At 39.3% G+C, this 17,545-nt stretch overlaps 1 pseudogene; it reads left to right on the forward strand.

The window, feature by feature from the left end:
• The first annotated feature begins 13,147 nt into the window (after window positions 1-13,147).
• On the forward strand, window positions 13,148-15,297 carry LOC108349193 (glyceraldehyde-3-phosphate dehydrogenase pseudogene; annotated as a pseudogene).
• The last annotated feature ends 2,248 nt before the right edge of the window (window positions 15,298-17,545 follow it).

A 17,545-nucleotide genomic window follows, 5' to 3' on the forward strand; every position in this document is an offset into this window, starting at 1 on the left:
TTGTTTGGCTTGGGTTTTGAGGCTTGATTTTTGTCTCCCGGGCTGTCCTGGAACTCACTGGGTAAACCAGGGTGGCCTCAAATCACAAAGATCCATCTGCCTCTGCCTCTCTAGTGTTTTCCATCAGATTCTTCAGAAGGAAAGAAACGTGTGGGTTTGTGTGTGTATGTGTGTGTGTGTGTGTGTGTGTGTGGGTGTGTGTATGTGTGTGAAATATACTACCTTCAAACTAAGGTTGTCAGTGTGTAAACTATCCAGCTAAAGAACAAAAATTAAATTGATTTTTTGACTATTTGATTTTGTGCTCGAGTGCACGTGTTCATGCATATGTGTGGTGGATGAAAGCTGGTTTCTCAGAAGTGCTGACACACTGAGAGCTCAGGGGAGACCACTACTTCTGCTCACATTCCCAGCCTAAGAGGAACCTGCCTGGAGCCCTCTTGACCCAAGAACGGAGGAAGAGTTTGGGACAGGATCCTTCAGGTTTCTGCCTGCGCCAGGAGCTGACCCTGTGCCAGAGCTCTCCATATTCAGATCTCGCTGGGAGAAAGCTGGTTTCCCAGGAATGCTGACACACCAGAGAGCATAGGTAAAACCACTACTTCTGCTCTGAGGGACCCACCCAGAGCCCTCAGGACACAGGAATAGAGGAGCAGTCTGGAACAAGATCCTTCCGGTTTCCACCTGTGCCCGGAGCTGACCCTGTGACCCAGCTCTCTGTACCCAGATCCTGTGGGGAGAGAGTTGGTCTCCCAGTAGTGCTGACACAGAGGCTTAAAGAAGGGTCACGCCACTGTCAGAGACAGCAAAACCAGCTAACACCAGAGATAAGCAGTTTGCAGGAGACAAGTGCAGGAACCTAAGCACAGAAACCAAGGCCACTTGGCATCTTCAGAACCCAGTTCTCCCACCACAGCAAGCCCTGGAATACTCCAACACACTGGAAAAGCAAGATTTTGATTTAAAATCACAACTCATGATGATGTTAGAAGACTTTAAGAAAGACATAAATAACTCCCTTAAAGAAATACAGAACAACAGAGGTAAACAGGTAGAAGCCCTTAAAGAGGAAACACAAAAATCAACCAAACAGGTGAAAAAATTGGACAAAACCATCCAGGATCTAAAAATGTATATAGAAATAATAAAGAATCACATGCATATGTGTATATATGTATATGTATACACACAGGTATATATATAAACAAATATACACAAATATATGTATACATACATATACACATACACACACATACATATGTGTATATATATGTGTGTGTATACATATATATATATATATATATCTTGCTGTTAGGAAAACCACACTATAAGAATACAAACACAAGAACAAGCAGCTTTCTTCAGCTGATCCTAATAAAGTTTCTAGTATACCACTTGCCTGTATACCTCTCTATTTCCCTCCTTCTATATCTCACCCTTCCTTCTCTCTTCTCTGCTTCTCAACTCTAAAGTATCACAAACTTGTAAATTTTCTTTTACAAGGTACATTTGTTTATACACACTAAGATTTGAAAGGCCTTGGGTGTAGTGAAACACAGATGAGTATTCCTGGGAACTTTTTACCAATTGTTTATTCTTGCTCACACGCACATAGGCATCCCCTCTGAAGTACTGTAAAACACTCTTTACTGGTATATACCATGAGTATATCTTCACTTTATGCAAGGATATTAAGACTGCAAGAATTTTGATCATGAACCTACATCTGTTTTTCCAGAGCACTGCACAATTCTCAAAAGAGAGAAACCTCTATCTGGCCCTACAAGATCATAACTGCCATTTCTCAGAAACAGACTCTCTTAGTTAGGGCTTTATTGCTGTGAACAGACACCATGACCAAGTCAACTCTTATAAGGACAACATTTAACTAGTGCTGGCTTACAGGGTCAAAGATTGAGTCCATTATCATCAAGGCAGGAACATGGCAGCATCCAGGCAGGCATGGTGCAGGAGGAGCTGAGAGTTCTATATCTTCATCTGAAGGCTGCTACCAGAATTGTGGGCTTCCAGACAGCTAGGATGAGGGTCTTAAAGCCCATGCCCACAGTGACACGCCTACTCCAAGAAGGCCACACTTAGTCCAACATGGTCTCACACCTTCTAATAGTGCCACTCCCTGGGCCAAGCATATACAAACCACCACACAGACCAACCCCAACAATCCTGAGCAAAACCTTGAATGCTAGCCTGGCACCTACAACTCAGGAGTTATGGAACAGAAGGGGAATCTGTCTCTTTACTATGGTTCTTGACCTTCCTAATTCTGTGACACTTTAATACAGTTCCTCATTTTTTGGTAACCCTCAACCATAAAATTATTTCCTTGCTACTTTTTAATTTTGCTACTGTTATGAATCATTATGCAAATATCTGTGTAATTTAAGGAAATCCGGATGATCATGGTGAGCAATGGTGAACAAATCCTTAGACAAAGAGGAATCCAACACCTCATTGTGAGGGGCTTGGGCTTTTGACTCTATAACCCAATGACAATCAGTACCCTGAGGAGCACCACTCTTCCATGCTGTGCCAGCCTTTTATGACTCCTACAATTTTATTTGCCTCAATAGTCCAGGGTTTCAGAGATTCACTCATGAACAGAGTAAAAAGATCTGGACTTTTCTTTCTCATTTTATGCTAGCCACAGGTGAAATACTGTACCCATCACACCCATCAGATCTACACTCATGTTAAGCATCTGGAGTAGACATATGCTTTCAACATCTGACCTGTTCCTTAATCCACAGAGGACAATAACACTCAGGTATCAATTATAGCCCTTTAAGTAGTTTTAAGAAATGTGTGTTTGGTGTGTGTGTGTGTGTGTGTGTGTGTGTGTGTGTGTGTGTGTGTGTGCACATTTATGTATGTGTGTGTTTATATACATACACACAAACATTAGATATCCATATGTAATCAACTAATTTTAGATTGAATAATTTTTCAATATTCTAATGTTTCTGATTTAAATCTAAAATACTCAATTAGGTATTTTTATTTTTCTAGAATCAGTTGTCTATTGTAAAATATTTCAAGTAGAATCTTTTTACCGCTTTATTGTTTTTAAAAATTGCACTAATTTTTAGTCTACCAAGAAGCTATAGATTTTAATCTGCTTTCACTACCTCCATTCACTCATCAATAAAAAGGAACTTGACTAGAGTAAGGAAAGAGCACCGCCTTGTGGTAAAATTTTGAAATGCACCAAGGGAAATAGTTACTCTTTTAGAATCCTCTCTGTCTCTCCCCCTCTCTCCTACTCCCTTCCTCCCTACAGCAACAGAATTTTTAGAAGAATCATCTTAAAGACTTGTCTAGAAAAGCGTTTTATGATGCAAAGTATATCCTCCAACAGATCACAACTCTTCTTCCACAATATGCTCATGATAGCAAAAGAATAACGCTAAACTATTACACAAAATCTCTCACTTGGTTATTGGACTTGGCATGTGATAGAAAGGTATATATAGCTGGAAATTATGGCTCATTACTTTAATCTTAGCTTATACAGCATCCAGCAGATCTCTCTGAGTTCAAGACTAGGTTGGTCTACACGGTGTGTTCCAGACCAGACAGTTAAACCCTATCACAAAAACAAACAAAAGATAGAAAGAAGGAAGGAAGGAAGGCAGAAAGAAAGAAAGGTACATAATAATAAAACAAACAGAATACTTTACTTAGTAACAAACATCATAATAATTAATATTCATTATTTACTTATACAGAAGTACATTCCATGTGAGGTATAGATACATATGCACACATACTAATTTAATGCATACCCTATAATTTAGGTACTATTACCAATTACATTTTACAGATCAAAAGCTGGGACCTACAGGAAATAATTGGCATAAAGACACACAGTTAATTAGTGTCATTCGGTACTTAAAGCTAACTAGCTCATGCTCTACAACATTATATCCGCATCACCTCTCTAAAGCTCAATTTTTATATCGTCTTTCTCAAAATAAGCTACCCAAAGTCAGAATCTTGTCCATATACTTTCTACAACTAGCCACAGGCAATATAAGACCCGTTTTTAGATAGATAGATAGATAGATAGATAGATAGATAGATAGATAGATAGATAGATAGATAGACAGACAGATTCTTCTATGTCTTTCATGAATTTGCAATTTTGATTTACCCCCACCCCCATGCTCTTCTCTACTCTGAAATGATTCCTTTTCTGGGTTTCAGTAGGAAGTTTTCTTCTTACAGTCTAAAGTTTGTGACTATTTACCATATAGCTTTGTCATATCCTCTTCCAACATCCACAGGATCCCAGCACCTTCACACTTTTAGAACCATTTAAAACCATGGAGGGGGCACTTTCCTAAATATCCTCCAGTATTAACATGGCAGGAATCAGAGTTTTTTTTTCTAAAACACTCTCTCTTCCCACTCCCCCTCCTTCTTCTCTCTCTGTCTCTGTCTGTCTCTCTGTCTCTGTCTTTCTCTGTCTCTCTGTCTCTCCCTCCCTCTCCCTCCCTCTCTCTGAAATGTGCTACCTTCAAATTAAGGTTGTCAGTGTGCAAACTATCCAGCTAAAGAACAAAAAGGACATTAATTTTGTGACTCTCCGGAAAAAGTAAAATCCACGAATAGGTAGAAAACAAAAGTGTATTCCACATCCAAGAATTAACAGATGTTTTCTCAGACTTTCAAAAGAGGAGAGTAAATAGGTCTCAGGATACCCTAGGAGCCACCTATCATGGTATTTTGTCTTTTGCACTTTTATTCCTTGGTGAGTTAAATGTGGGAGGAGCTCGTTCTGACCCAAATGGGAAACTTGGGTGAATTTCTCCTTCCATTTTTATGTCTATGATCCTTTTACACAGCCCAAACTGTAAACTGTCTAGACAGCAACAATCCAACAATGTCCTCAATGCCATTCTTTTCTACCTCCCTTTTCTATCTTGCTGCTCCCCCACTCCCAATAATTCCACTGCACTTTCTGGAATTCACTCTAGACTACAAAATTACTACCCCTTCTTTTTACCAGCTTTTTCCTTTTATGCTCATTTTGTCTGCTCCTGGTGACTAGAAGTTGGGTTTCTATACCACAACTCCACATTTTACATAGCCATCTCAAGCTTCTTCTTACTTGTGCAGCCTGCATTCTAGGTTTCCACTACTACTACTCTCAAGCAGTAGAAAGATTATTTTTCTTTAAGTTAAAGAATCATACACATTTTGGGCTTTGTGAAATAAGCTTAAACTAATAGGCATGGTTCAGCTCCAATACAACTGTATTGATAGAAACAGGCAAGAAGACCAGATTTTATCTATAGGCATTTTGCCAGTCTCTAAACTACTAATCTTTCATTTTTCAGAAACACGACATGTGAATTCAATTAGTGCTGCACTGCATGTGAAACCTACCATTGGACACATTCCTAAGGAAATGTGACTCTTCCAGCCCAAGCAGCCCTCAACTGTTGGAAGCCTCAGCTAGGGGTGGAGCCTCAGGAGCCCAAACCACGCCATGATACAATTTTTAACTGGGTGGATCTTGTGCAGTAAACTCTACAGCTGTGCTAATTAGACTCAGTGATGAATAGATAGATTATAGATAGATAGATAGATAGATAGATAGATAGATAGATAGATAGATAGATAGATAATCATGTTTGTATGTATGTATTTATAAATGGAGGGCATTAAGTTGAGATGTAGATAGAATGAGGGTTTCTGGGAGGAATTGGTGGACGTGCAGAGACATAGATACAATCAAGTCACATTGTAGACAGCATGAAAATTTCATAGAATAATCCTTCCTTTTTATAAAAAAATCAAACTAACTATATACTATATTTGACCTGTCCTTTCTCCTGTCAATATAATTCCTGGTCCATCCATATTTATTGAAAACTCCAATATTATGATTGTTAAGGTTGATAACCATCTTGGCAGGATGTAGAATCTGTTAGGACACACACCTCGAAGTATGTCTTTAAGGGAGCTTCTAGATTGGGTTTCTAGATTAGGTTAACTGAGGTTGAGACTACCTTCCTTAACTATGGATGGCACTATTCCATGGTCTGGGTTTGCCAAGAAAGTAAAAAGGAGAGTTTGACTGGGTAATATAAAGTGCTCTATATCTCTAGGCCACACTGGACAACAGTGCCCTGGCCAGCATAGTATGAAACAATCTTATTATTCTACTGAAACATCTATGCTGGGGACACCACTGGCCTCTACATGGCCATATCCAAAGGCACATTTCTGTCTGGATTCATCTTGCTTTCCTGGAAATATTTAGTCCTGATGATTATCCAGTCCTTGTGGAAACTCTCACTTCAGTTACTAGCTGCTTCTCATAACTTTCTGGTTACTTCTTTTCTGTCAGATACAATTTTGCTTTCAGAATATATTGGAATTTCCCACAATGCTTTCATTAGTCCCCTTCTCCTCCCATTTGACACAATGTCCCAGAATATGAAGAATTACTATGTACTGACAACATCTAAATTTGTATCTATAGCCAGAACTCCCCCAAGGCACTCATCTTTAAATATATACATCCAGTTGTTTGGGGACTATTTCCTGATGACACTTCAAAATATTAAAATAGAAACTCTTAAAACTCTGGAAAAAAGCCACAGTAGTGTCTATTCATTCTTGGAGATATTTGAATGATTCTGCACAAACAAAAATGATTTGTAAGTGTTTATTTTTGAGATTATAATTTAATTGAATTTCTCCCTTCCCTTTCCCCTCCAAACTTTCCCATATACCTCTACCTACTCTTTTTCAAATTTATATTTTTCATATATATATATATATATACATATATACATATATATATATATATATATATTCCTAAGTATAAGCTTGTGAATTCATAGAATGTTATTTGTATGTAAGCTTTCAAGATGAACTGTTTGGCACTGGACAACCTATTGGTTTTCCCCAACTCCCAGGGAAGACTACCTCTCTTGTTTCCAGCTTTGTTCAGTAGCCTATAGATCTTTGTTTAGGGATGAGACCTCACAGGCTTTCCACCCACCTATTTTGGCATGGACTTTGATGTCATCCTTGTTCAGAATGTTTCGACAGTTGCATTAATGAGACTTTTATGGGTGTAGCTTCTGTTTTTACTAGGACACATGCTCTCTAAGAAAACTCCCTGATCTTCTGGCTCTTAGAATCTTTCCTCTCCCTCTTCCTCAATGCTCCCTGGGCCTTGAGGGCAGGGGTGTTTTTAAGATGTATCCATTGGGATTAGTCTTTACAACTCTGCATTTTGATTGGTTTGGGTTTCTGTAGTGTCTCCATCTCTTAAAAAGAGAAGTTTCTTTAATTAAGGGTGAAGACTACACTAATCTGTGGGTATAAGGACAAATGTTTATAGATTGCTTTTAGAGAGAGTGCTAGTTTTCTAAATTGGTGGGTATAGATTCTCCTCCAACAATCATGAGTTCTCTACTCCTGAGTAGTTAGTTGGGTTTCCACCACCAGGCATGGGATCTCTCTTGTTGAGCAGTTTGTTTTTGGTTTTTTTTTTTATGAATTAACTATTTTATTTATTTATAACCCAATTGTTGTCCTCCTCCCTGTGCTGCTCATAGGGTTCTTCCCCTAACTCCATCCCCTTCCCCTCTGAGAGGATGCCCCCATGGCATCACCCCTCCCTGTAGCATCAAGTCTCTACAAAATTAGGTGCATCTTCTCCCATAGAGGCCATACAAGGCAATTCTCTGCTACATATATGTCAAAGGCCTTGAACCAGCCTGTGTAGGTTGTTTGATTGGAGGCTTCTAGCCCCAGAAGCTGCATATTTCCATTTGTTCTCCTGGCCCTCTGAGGTTCTCTCATATCTCCCCAATACCTGACCTTGTCCCCCTTTTCTCCTCTTTTCTCCTCTTTCTGTGCTCTCCGACCATGGTCTATCCCTTTGCTTCCCATGATTAAATTATTCCCCCCTTCTAAGTGGGATTGAAGAATTCTTGCATGGGCCTCTCTTCTTGTTTTAACTTCCGAGGGTCTGTGGGTGTATCATGGGTATTTTGTACTTTTTGGCTAATATCCACTTACCTGTGAGTACATACCATGCATGGTCCTTTTGGGTCTGGGTTACCTGCAAGATGATATTTTCTCGTTCCATCCAGTTACCTGCAAAATTCATAATGTCCTTGGTTTAAGTAGCTGAATAGTATTCCATTGTGTAAATCAGACACATTTTCTGATCCATTAAATCTAATTATAGAGCTGGTTGTTACTGCCAAGGAATGTGTGCCACTATTCTACCCTTAGGGTTATCATATGATGTGATTCATAGGTGTCATACCTAGGTAGGACTGTTGGGTACCTTCCTCCTTTGTACTTTCATGACACCTTCTAGTGATATGAAAGCTAGTCCTCAGGGAAGGAGCATTCATGACTTGAAATTTATGTTTAGACACCTTCCAATTCATCTTCAGCTGACTGAATACTCTAATGGTAGTCTTTCTCCAAAGTATGGATGGAATTTTCTAATTTTATTGCAGGTATTATAAACACTTCATTTGGGGAATTAGCCTATAGATTTTAGGTACCTTTGCTTATTATTTTTATATTTAAAACACAATTTTGCTTCATATTTCATGTTCAGCATCATTTGATCCATTTGTTATTGTAAAAGTATAAACATTTACCTGTATGTAAAACAATACTAGGAAAGACTTGGAAAAAATGGTGCCTAAGTTTACTGTCTTCTTAATAGCTTCCACTCCCCCACCCCATAAAACTTGTTTAATGCAGATTATGCCTAGTGTCAACATGATACTTTACATCAGTGGTTCGCAACCCATGAGTCAAGATTCCTTTGGAGATTAAAGACCTTTTCACGAAATTCATATATCAGGTAACCTGCATGCCAGATATTTTCATAATAATTCATAACAATCACAATGTTAGAACTAACAACAAAAAATAATTTTATGGTTGGGGGTCAGCACAACATGATGAACTGTATAAAAGGATTGCACCATTAAGAAGGGTGAGAATTACTGCCTATAATTAACAGTTAAGTAACTGTCCTATAGAATATAGTGCTCTAGGTATTTGCTTTTATGTCTAGCTCTCAACACTGCCCATTTGATGTTTGCCTCTGGTTCCTACCACTTTGGCTATACTTTAAACACCCTGCCAGGGGAAGATATTGGATTCTGATTTATACAATAATCTTGGACTCTCCTTGATACCACTAAAATTCACTAGTATCTGGACCCGGATAGGGCTATGTACAGAGGAGCATACCTGCCTCCCAACTGCTCAACACACAGAAGGATAATGTGTAGTGGAGAAAGAGACAATGATAATAGTGAGTAGTGACCTTTCTCGCTTAGCAAACTGCCTTAGTCACTATTATATTGCTGTGAAGCAACACCATGACCAGGGAAACTCTTATAAAAGAAAGCATTTAACTGGACTCTTGCATATGTTTTCAAAGGTTAATCCATTACCATCATGGTGGGTAGTAAGATGGAAGGAAGCCATGGTGCTTGGAAAGTTACTTAGAGCTACATACTGATATGAAGTGAGAGAGAGAGAGAGAGAGAGAGAGACAGAGAGAGACAGAGACAGAGACAGAGACAGATAGACACTGAGCTTTTGAAACCTCAAAGCCCACCTCCAGTGATACACTTCCTCCAAAAAGGCCACAACTGGTAATCTTGCTCAAATAGTGTCATTCCCTGGTGACTAAGCATTCAAATACATTAGCCTATGGGGGCCATTCATAACTAAACAGCCACACAAGCTATATATGTTTCCATCACTAGATATTAACTATTATGTAAAAAGCATAGCCAATAAAGCCTAGCCTATATAGCACAAAGACTAAGTCTTAAGCTTTTTCACCAAGCATATACCATCAACTTTATTCTGTCTTTCTTATATCTTCCATGCATAAACTAGTCTTTCACCACATCATCTCCTGAAACTAAATACAGATAGTTAAATCCCAGGTCATAGTTTTGACTTTTTCTCTTTAAAACTCTGCTTCTAATCCTGTCTATGATATAACCTAGCTTCCCTTGAACAAGTGTTAGTGACTTAAAAACAAATCATTGGTTAGGCAAAATTCTGAAGGGCCTTGAAGACCAGATTCAGAAACATAAATTAAAATATATAACTATAGACATAGCTAAACAGGAAAGAAAGAAAATAGGAGTGCAAACTATGTTTCAGAGTTTGGTGTAGCAGTATGGTAGTTGCCATGAAGATTGACTATGAAGGAAGATTGGAAGCAAGTTCCTATTTCGAGATCCGAGAAGTGAAGCAATCATCCCAGTGCAATCAAACACACCTGCCTCATCTCTTCCAGCTTAATCCCTTATCAAATAGACCGGAGAGTCTAAATTCGGAAAGCATTCAGCAACAGAAGACAGATGGCCATATTTGAAACTAATTCAGACTATCACAATGACCAGTAAGTGAAATTGATATCGCTGTGGATCCCTCTTGGGGGAGCTAGAATTTTGATAGTGTTGTCATGTGCTACTTCAACAGGAACCTCTTACATGTCTCCTTTGCTTAAGCACTAAAATAGGGGGCTATTTAGGAAAGCACTACCAATAATAGAGGATGACCTCTCCTAGACTTCCTATTCCTTTCTTTACAAATTGCATACCATTAGGTTCTCATTTTATAATTTTATTACAGATGTTTGAAAAGCTCTAGTATAGTTTAGTATAGTTCACATGGAATTCATATGTGCAGTCCTCAAATGTGTCATTAACTAAGTGTACTTCTAGATCTAAAAATAACAATGTATCAAATATAAAAATGTTCCTAATGACCTCTAGCCAATCAATTCTAGCTTTTTCCACTCATATAAGATATTATTTTTAGTTGTTTGTCTTTCCATATAACTTATCTCACTTGAATCCTATTGTCAAGGAATGATACATGGCTACTATAGTCAAGATGTAAAATGTAGGAGTAAGAAAAAAGTGATACATAATCTCATAGACAAAAGTTATATGATTTTAGATTAATAGTATGTAGGAAATAGATTAGCTAAACTAGTAATATTAAACAATAATTATTTTTCAGAAAACACCTATAATTTGTCAAAACTCTATATATACCTTACACTTCGTTAAAATAATAGGAGTATTAGAATACATTAGCTGTAACATATATAATGAGTCTCAGAGATATTCCACTTAATGAATTACTATGAGATGTAGTTTTATAATTTAGAAATGCTTCAACCTACATTTTGAAAATAAGCTACCATGTTTTTTAAAAATAATTACACTTCAAAACAAAGCAAGATTGTGTTTGGTCCAGCATATGTTTATAACCAAATGCCATTTAAGTAAATAGATATCAAAACTGAATCTTTTATTATTCCATAAGTCATCACAAACCACTTGAATCATTATAAAATTAAACAGGTAATCAAAAGTCAAAGCATGGACCATGCTTTTTCTATCTATATTAATGAATACTGTTAATTTTTTACTTTATTTTTTCTAAATCCAAAGAAAGATGTATTTCCAAACATTGAATTGTGATTGTACCTATTTCTTATGAGTTTGATGGAATTTTTTGAAGCTAGATCAATATATATTTATACTGTTAGCCAAAAAATACACATAGAGGGACCCATTGTACCAGCTGCATGTGTAGCAGAAAATGGCCTTATCTGGCATAAATGAGGGCCCTTGGTCCTGGGGAGGCTTGATGTCACTGTGTAGGTGAATGTCAGGGCAGTGAGTCTGGAGTGGGTGGGTAGGTACAGGAGCACCCTCATAGAAGCATGGGGAGGAGGAATGGAAAATGGGGTTTGCAGAGGGAATACAGGGAAAGGGGATAACATTTAAAATGTAAATAAATAAAATATCCAATAAAAAGAAAAAATAATGAGTAATAATATTAAAAAAAGATGAAGAAACAAAGTGAGACTGCTTCCCTCAGTATTTACTTCCAACATCATTATGGAAGTACTAGCTACTCAATAAAATATAAGAAAGAAAAACACACATTGCAGGAAAACAAAAAATGGTACTTCCTTCACAGATGACATGGTTGTATACATGGAAAATTCAAAAGAAGTATCCCCAGTGTAACCTGGAGCTAATAAGCTAATTATAAAGAAGTTGCAGGATACATTCCTAATAAAAAAGAAAACCACACCTCCCTATATACTAGCAATTAGCAAGTGGAATTTAAATTTTAAAGCCCGGTAGCATTTATTTAATGCTTTGCAAGCTGAAATACTAATGTACGAATATAACAAAAATCACACAGCATACATGAAGGAAACAGACTGAAGAAATTAAAGAACAAAATATATAGATACTCCATCTTCAGAGAAAGGGAAATTCAATATTATCAATAGATCACCACTTTCCAACTTCACCTATAGATTCGAAGCAATACCAATCACAGCTGTAGTTTTGTAGATATTGGTAACCGACTACAAAGTTTATATGAAAAGAGAAAAGACCCAAAGTAGCCAACTTAATATTGCATGGGAAAAACAAAATCAACTGTTACTACTTGACTTCAGGCATTAAGCTAACGCTGTGGTAATTAAGCTTGTGTGATATTTGCAGATAAATAGGTAACTACATCAATGAAACAGAATAGAGGGCCCGGGGCTGTAGCTCCAGGGGTAGAGTGCTTACCTAGCATGTTAGAAACCTTAGGTTCAATCCTAAGGCCACTACAAAGAGGACAGAAAAGAAAAGGATGTCAAAATCTAAAATCCAACTTTAATATAGAACCAGAAACATATCCACATTTGAAGTCAAGTGCAAGAGTAATAATACAAGGTAGTCAAGCATGGTGGAAAAGGTAGGCAGATGTCTTTGAGTTCAAGGTCAGCCTAATCTACATAATAAATTTTGGGCCAGCCAGGGCTATCTAGTAAGACACTGCCATTTAAATTCTGCTAAATGAAAGAATCTCTTTTCACTTCCTTTTTCGTTCTTTTTATCAAACTAGGACCTTATGTATGCTGGGCAATCATTCTACCACTCATCTATATGCCCTAGTTTCGAGGCTAAAAAATCAATATATAATATATAACATTAAAGAAATCTAAACACTGCCCACATATTCCTCACAAAAATTAATTCAGAGCGTATCATAGTTTTATCTATAAAAACTCTTAGGAGGTAACATGAGAGGAAGTCTAGATGACTTTGGACATAGCAATGATCATTTAAGGTACAAGACCAAACCCATGATTGTGAAAGAAATAACTAGTGCTCTGTGTTTCACTAAGATAACATTAAAAAAAAATAAACTCACTCTGCCAAGGATACTGCCAAAAAATACAAAGCTAAGCCATAGATTTCTGGGGGATAATTTTACAAAAAACAAAAAAAAAAAAACAAAAAAACAAAACAAAACAAAACAAAAAAAACCCATGTCTGACAAAGACCCATTACTCAAAATTTACAAAAAAAAAAAAAAAATCCCTGAACAGGAACTCAGAAAAAGCCAGACAGATCAGAACATGACTATACATCTGCCGTTTCCACAGCCAGATAGGGAACACAGACAGGACAATCTCTGGATGCTGTCAAGCCATCTAGCCTGGCCAATGCAGCAACAAACAACAAGAGACCCTAGTTCAAACAAAGTAGAAGACAAGGGCACCTGAGGCTGTCCTCTGACTTCCAAGATTCATACCTGCATTCACATAATGTGAACATACCATGCACACAGATTTTTTTTTGTAATGATCAAGAAGACGTGGAAAGACACTTCACCAAATGTGATACCAGACAGTAAATGAGTTTAGGGAAAGATATTCAATATAATTAGAGAGTTGTAAATTAAAACATCAATGTGACATAAGAACACATCTTTAATTTTTTTAAAGCTTTATGTTATTTATATGACTGTTTATACCTACCCGAATGTGTATGTACCATTTGCATGCTGGATGCCAATAGAAAGTCAGAGGTTGTCATCAGATCCCTCAAAACTGCAGTTCTGGGTTATTATGAGCACCGTGCCTAGTATAAATCTTTAGAATGGCTGAAATCCAAATCCCTGAAAAGGAAATAAAGCATGGGAACTCCCATTCTGCACAGTGTGAATACAGAATAGAACAGATACATGAAAAGAGAGCTTCTTATTTTTTCAATATTAAAATACTCTTAATAATATGGTCCAGTAATCACAGACCTTGGTGCTTTACCCAAATTAACTGAAAATTTATATGCACATTAAAAGTATAAATGCAGCTCTCTGCTCCTTCCTGTTCCAGAGACAGCTGCATCTTCTTGTGCAGTGCCAGCCTCATCTTATAGACAAGATGGTGAAGGTCGGTGTGAACAGATTTGACTGTATTGGGTGCCTGGTTACAGGGCTGCTTTTGGCTCTTCATCTGGCAAAGTGGACATTGTTGCCATCAACGACCCCTTCATTGACCTTAACTACATGGTCTACATGTTCCAGTATGACTCTACCCATGGCAAGTTCAACGGCGCAGTCCAGGCTGAGAATGGGAAGCTTGTCATCAACGGGAAGCCCATCACCATCTTCCAGGAGCGAGATTCCACTAACATCAAATGGGGTGATGCTGGTGCTGAGTATGTCGTGGAGTCTACTGGCGTCTTCACCACCATGGAGAAGGCTGGGGCTCACTTGAAGTGTGGGGCCAAAAGGGTCATCATCTCAGCCTTCAGCCAATGCCCCCATGTTTGTGATGGGTGTGAACCACGAGAAATAAGACAACTCCCTGAAGATTGTCAGCAATGCACCCTGCACCACAAACTGCTTAACCTCCTGGCCAAGGTCATCCATGATAACTTTGGCATCGTGGAAGGGCTCATGACAATAATCCATGCCATCACTGCCACTCAGAAGACTGTGGATGGCCCCTCTGGAAAGCTGTGGCATGGTGGCGGTGGGGTAGCTCAGAACATCATCCCTGCATCCACTGGTGCTGCCAAGGTTGTGGGCAAGGTCATCCCAGAGCTGAATGGGAAGCTCACTGGCACGGCCTTCCATGTTCCTACCCACAAGGTATCCGTTGTGGATCTGACATGCCGTCTGGAGAAATCTGCCAAATATGATGACATCAAGAAGGTGGTGAAGCAGGCATCTGAGGGCCCACCAAAGGGCATCCTGGGCTACACTGAGGACAAGGCTCTCTCCTGCGACTTCAACAGCAACTCCTATTCTTCCACCTTTGACGCTGGGGCTGGCATTGCTCTCAATGACAACTTTGTAAAGCTCATTTCCTGGTATGACAATGAATACGGCTATAGCAACAGAGTGGTGGACCTCATGGTCTACATGGCCTCCAAGGAGTAAGAAACTCAGGACCACCCACCCCAGCACAGCAAGGATACTGAGGGCAAGAGAGAGGCCCTCAGTTGCTGAGGAGTCCCCATCCCAACTCAGCCCCCAACACTGAGCATCGCCCTCACGATTCCATCCCAGACCCCATAATAACAGGAGGGGCTTAGGGAGCCCTCCCTTCTCTCAAATACCATCAATAAAGTTTGCTGCACCCCCCAAAAAACCCAAAAAGTGTAAATGTGCATTCTAGTCTGAACCAGTGCCTAAGCAGACCTTGGGCACTGACTCCACACCCATTCCCACAACAGCCAGAGGAAACACAACTCCAAGGTGCTCTAACATGCTGAGGATCAGAGGTGAGGAGGTCACAACAACTGCACCATCACCCAGAGTAACTGAAACCCTGGGATCCAGGGACTCAGGAACCCCTGCCCAGTCAGTGGCATGGGTTCCTTACAGAGCAGACCTTGGGCTCTGGATCTGCACCCATGCATACAACACCCAGAGGGAGCCTGACTCCCAGGTGCTCTGAAATACCCATGATCAGAGGACCACAGAGGAAGCTTGACTCCCAGGAGATTGGACACAACCAGAAGCACTGGGTATCTGGCACATTCAAAATCACAGTTGAGGACAAAACATCTTTCCCAACATCTAGAATAACTGGAATGCCAACAGGAATCAGGGAAACCCAAACACTGCCCAGCCAGATGCACTGGTTCCTTCCAGCTTGAACCTGTGCAGGGAGCAGAGGGCTCTGCCTCAGCACCCACTTCTGCAACACTCTGAGAAAGCTTGACTCTCAGGAGCACTGATACAACAGAAACTCAGGAGCTTGGTCATAACAGGATTTCAGGATTCCAGAAGCTGCGTAATTCCCTAGAGCTCGGACACACAGGATCTCAGGATCACAGGATCACAGAGACAACTGGTCGCTGGGGAGATCTAACCCAACCAGGAACAGAGGATGGACAGGCTCCAGTCAGAGACAACAAGGACAGGTAGTACTAGAGATAATCAGATGGAGAGAGGTAAGCCAAAGAGCATAAGCAACAAAAACTGAGGCTACATGGCTTCATCAGAACCCAGTTCTCCCATTATAGCAAGTCCAGGATACACCAGCATCCCTGAAAAGCAAGGTTCAGGTTTAAAATCACATATCATGATGATAATAGAGGACATTAGGAAGGACATAAATAGCTCCCTTAAAGAAATACAAGAGGGGCGAATAACTATCCCTGAACTCAAGCAGTATTACAGAGCAATAGTGATAAAAACTGCATGGTATTGGTACAGAGACAGACAGATAGACCAATGGAATAGAATTGAAGACCCAGAAATGAACCCACACACCTATGGGCACTTGATTTTTGACAAAGGAGCCAAAACCATCCAATGGAAAAAAGATAGCATTTTCAGCAAATGGTGCTGGTTCAACTGGAGGTCAACATGTAGAAGAATGCAGATCGATCCATGCTTATCACCCTGTACAAAGCTTAAGTCCAAATGGATCAAGGACCTCCACATCAAACCAGATACACTCAAACTGATAGAAGAAAAAGTGGGGAAGCATCTCAAACACAAGGGCACTGGAGAAAATTTCCAGAACAAAACACCAATGGCTTATGCTCTAAGATCAAGAATCGACAAATGGGATCTCATAAAACTGCAAAGCTTCTGTAAGGCAAAGGACACTGTGGTTAGGACAAAACGGCAACCAACAATTGGGAAAAGAACTTTGCTAATCCTACAACATACAGAGGGCTTATATCCAAAATATACAAAGAACTCAAGAAGTTAGACCGCAGGGAGAAAAATAACCCTATAAAAAATAGGGTTCAGAGGTAAACAAAGAATTCACAGCTGAGGAATGCCGAATGGCTGAGAAACACCTAAAGAAATGTTCAACATCTTTAGTCATAAGGGAAATGCAAATCAAAACAACCCTGAGATTTCACCTCACACCAGTGAGAATGGCTAAGATCAAAAACTCAGGTGACAGCAAATGCTGGCGAGGATGTGGAGAAAGAGGAACACTCCTCCACTGTTGGTAGGATTGCAGACTGGTACAACCATTCTGGAAATCAGTCTGGAGAATCCTCAGAAAATTGGACATTGAACTACCTGAGGACCCAGCATATACCCAAAAGATGCCCCAACATATAAAAAAGACGCGTGCTCCACTATGTTCATAGCAGCCTTATTTATAATAGCCAGAAGTTGGAAAGAACCCAGATGCCCTTCAACAGAGGAATGGATA

This window comes from Rattus norvegicus, chromosome X (assembly GCF_036323735.1).
Source record: "Rattus norvegicus strain BN/NHsdMcwi chromosome X, GRCr8, whole genome shotgun sequence".
NCBI lineage: Eukaryota > Metazoa > Chordata > Mammalia > Rodentia > Muridae > Rattus > Rattus norvegicus.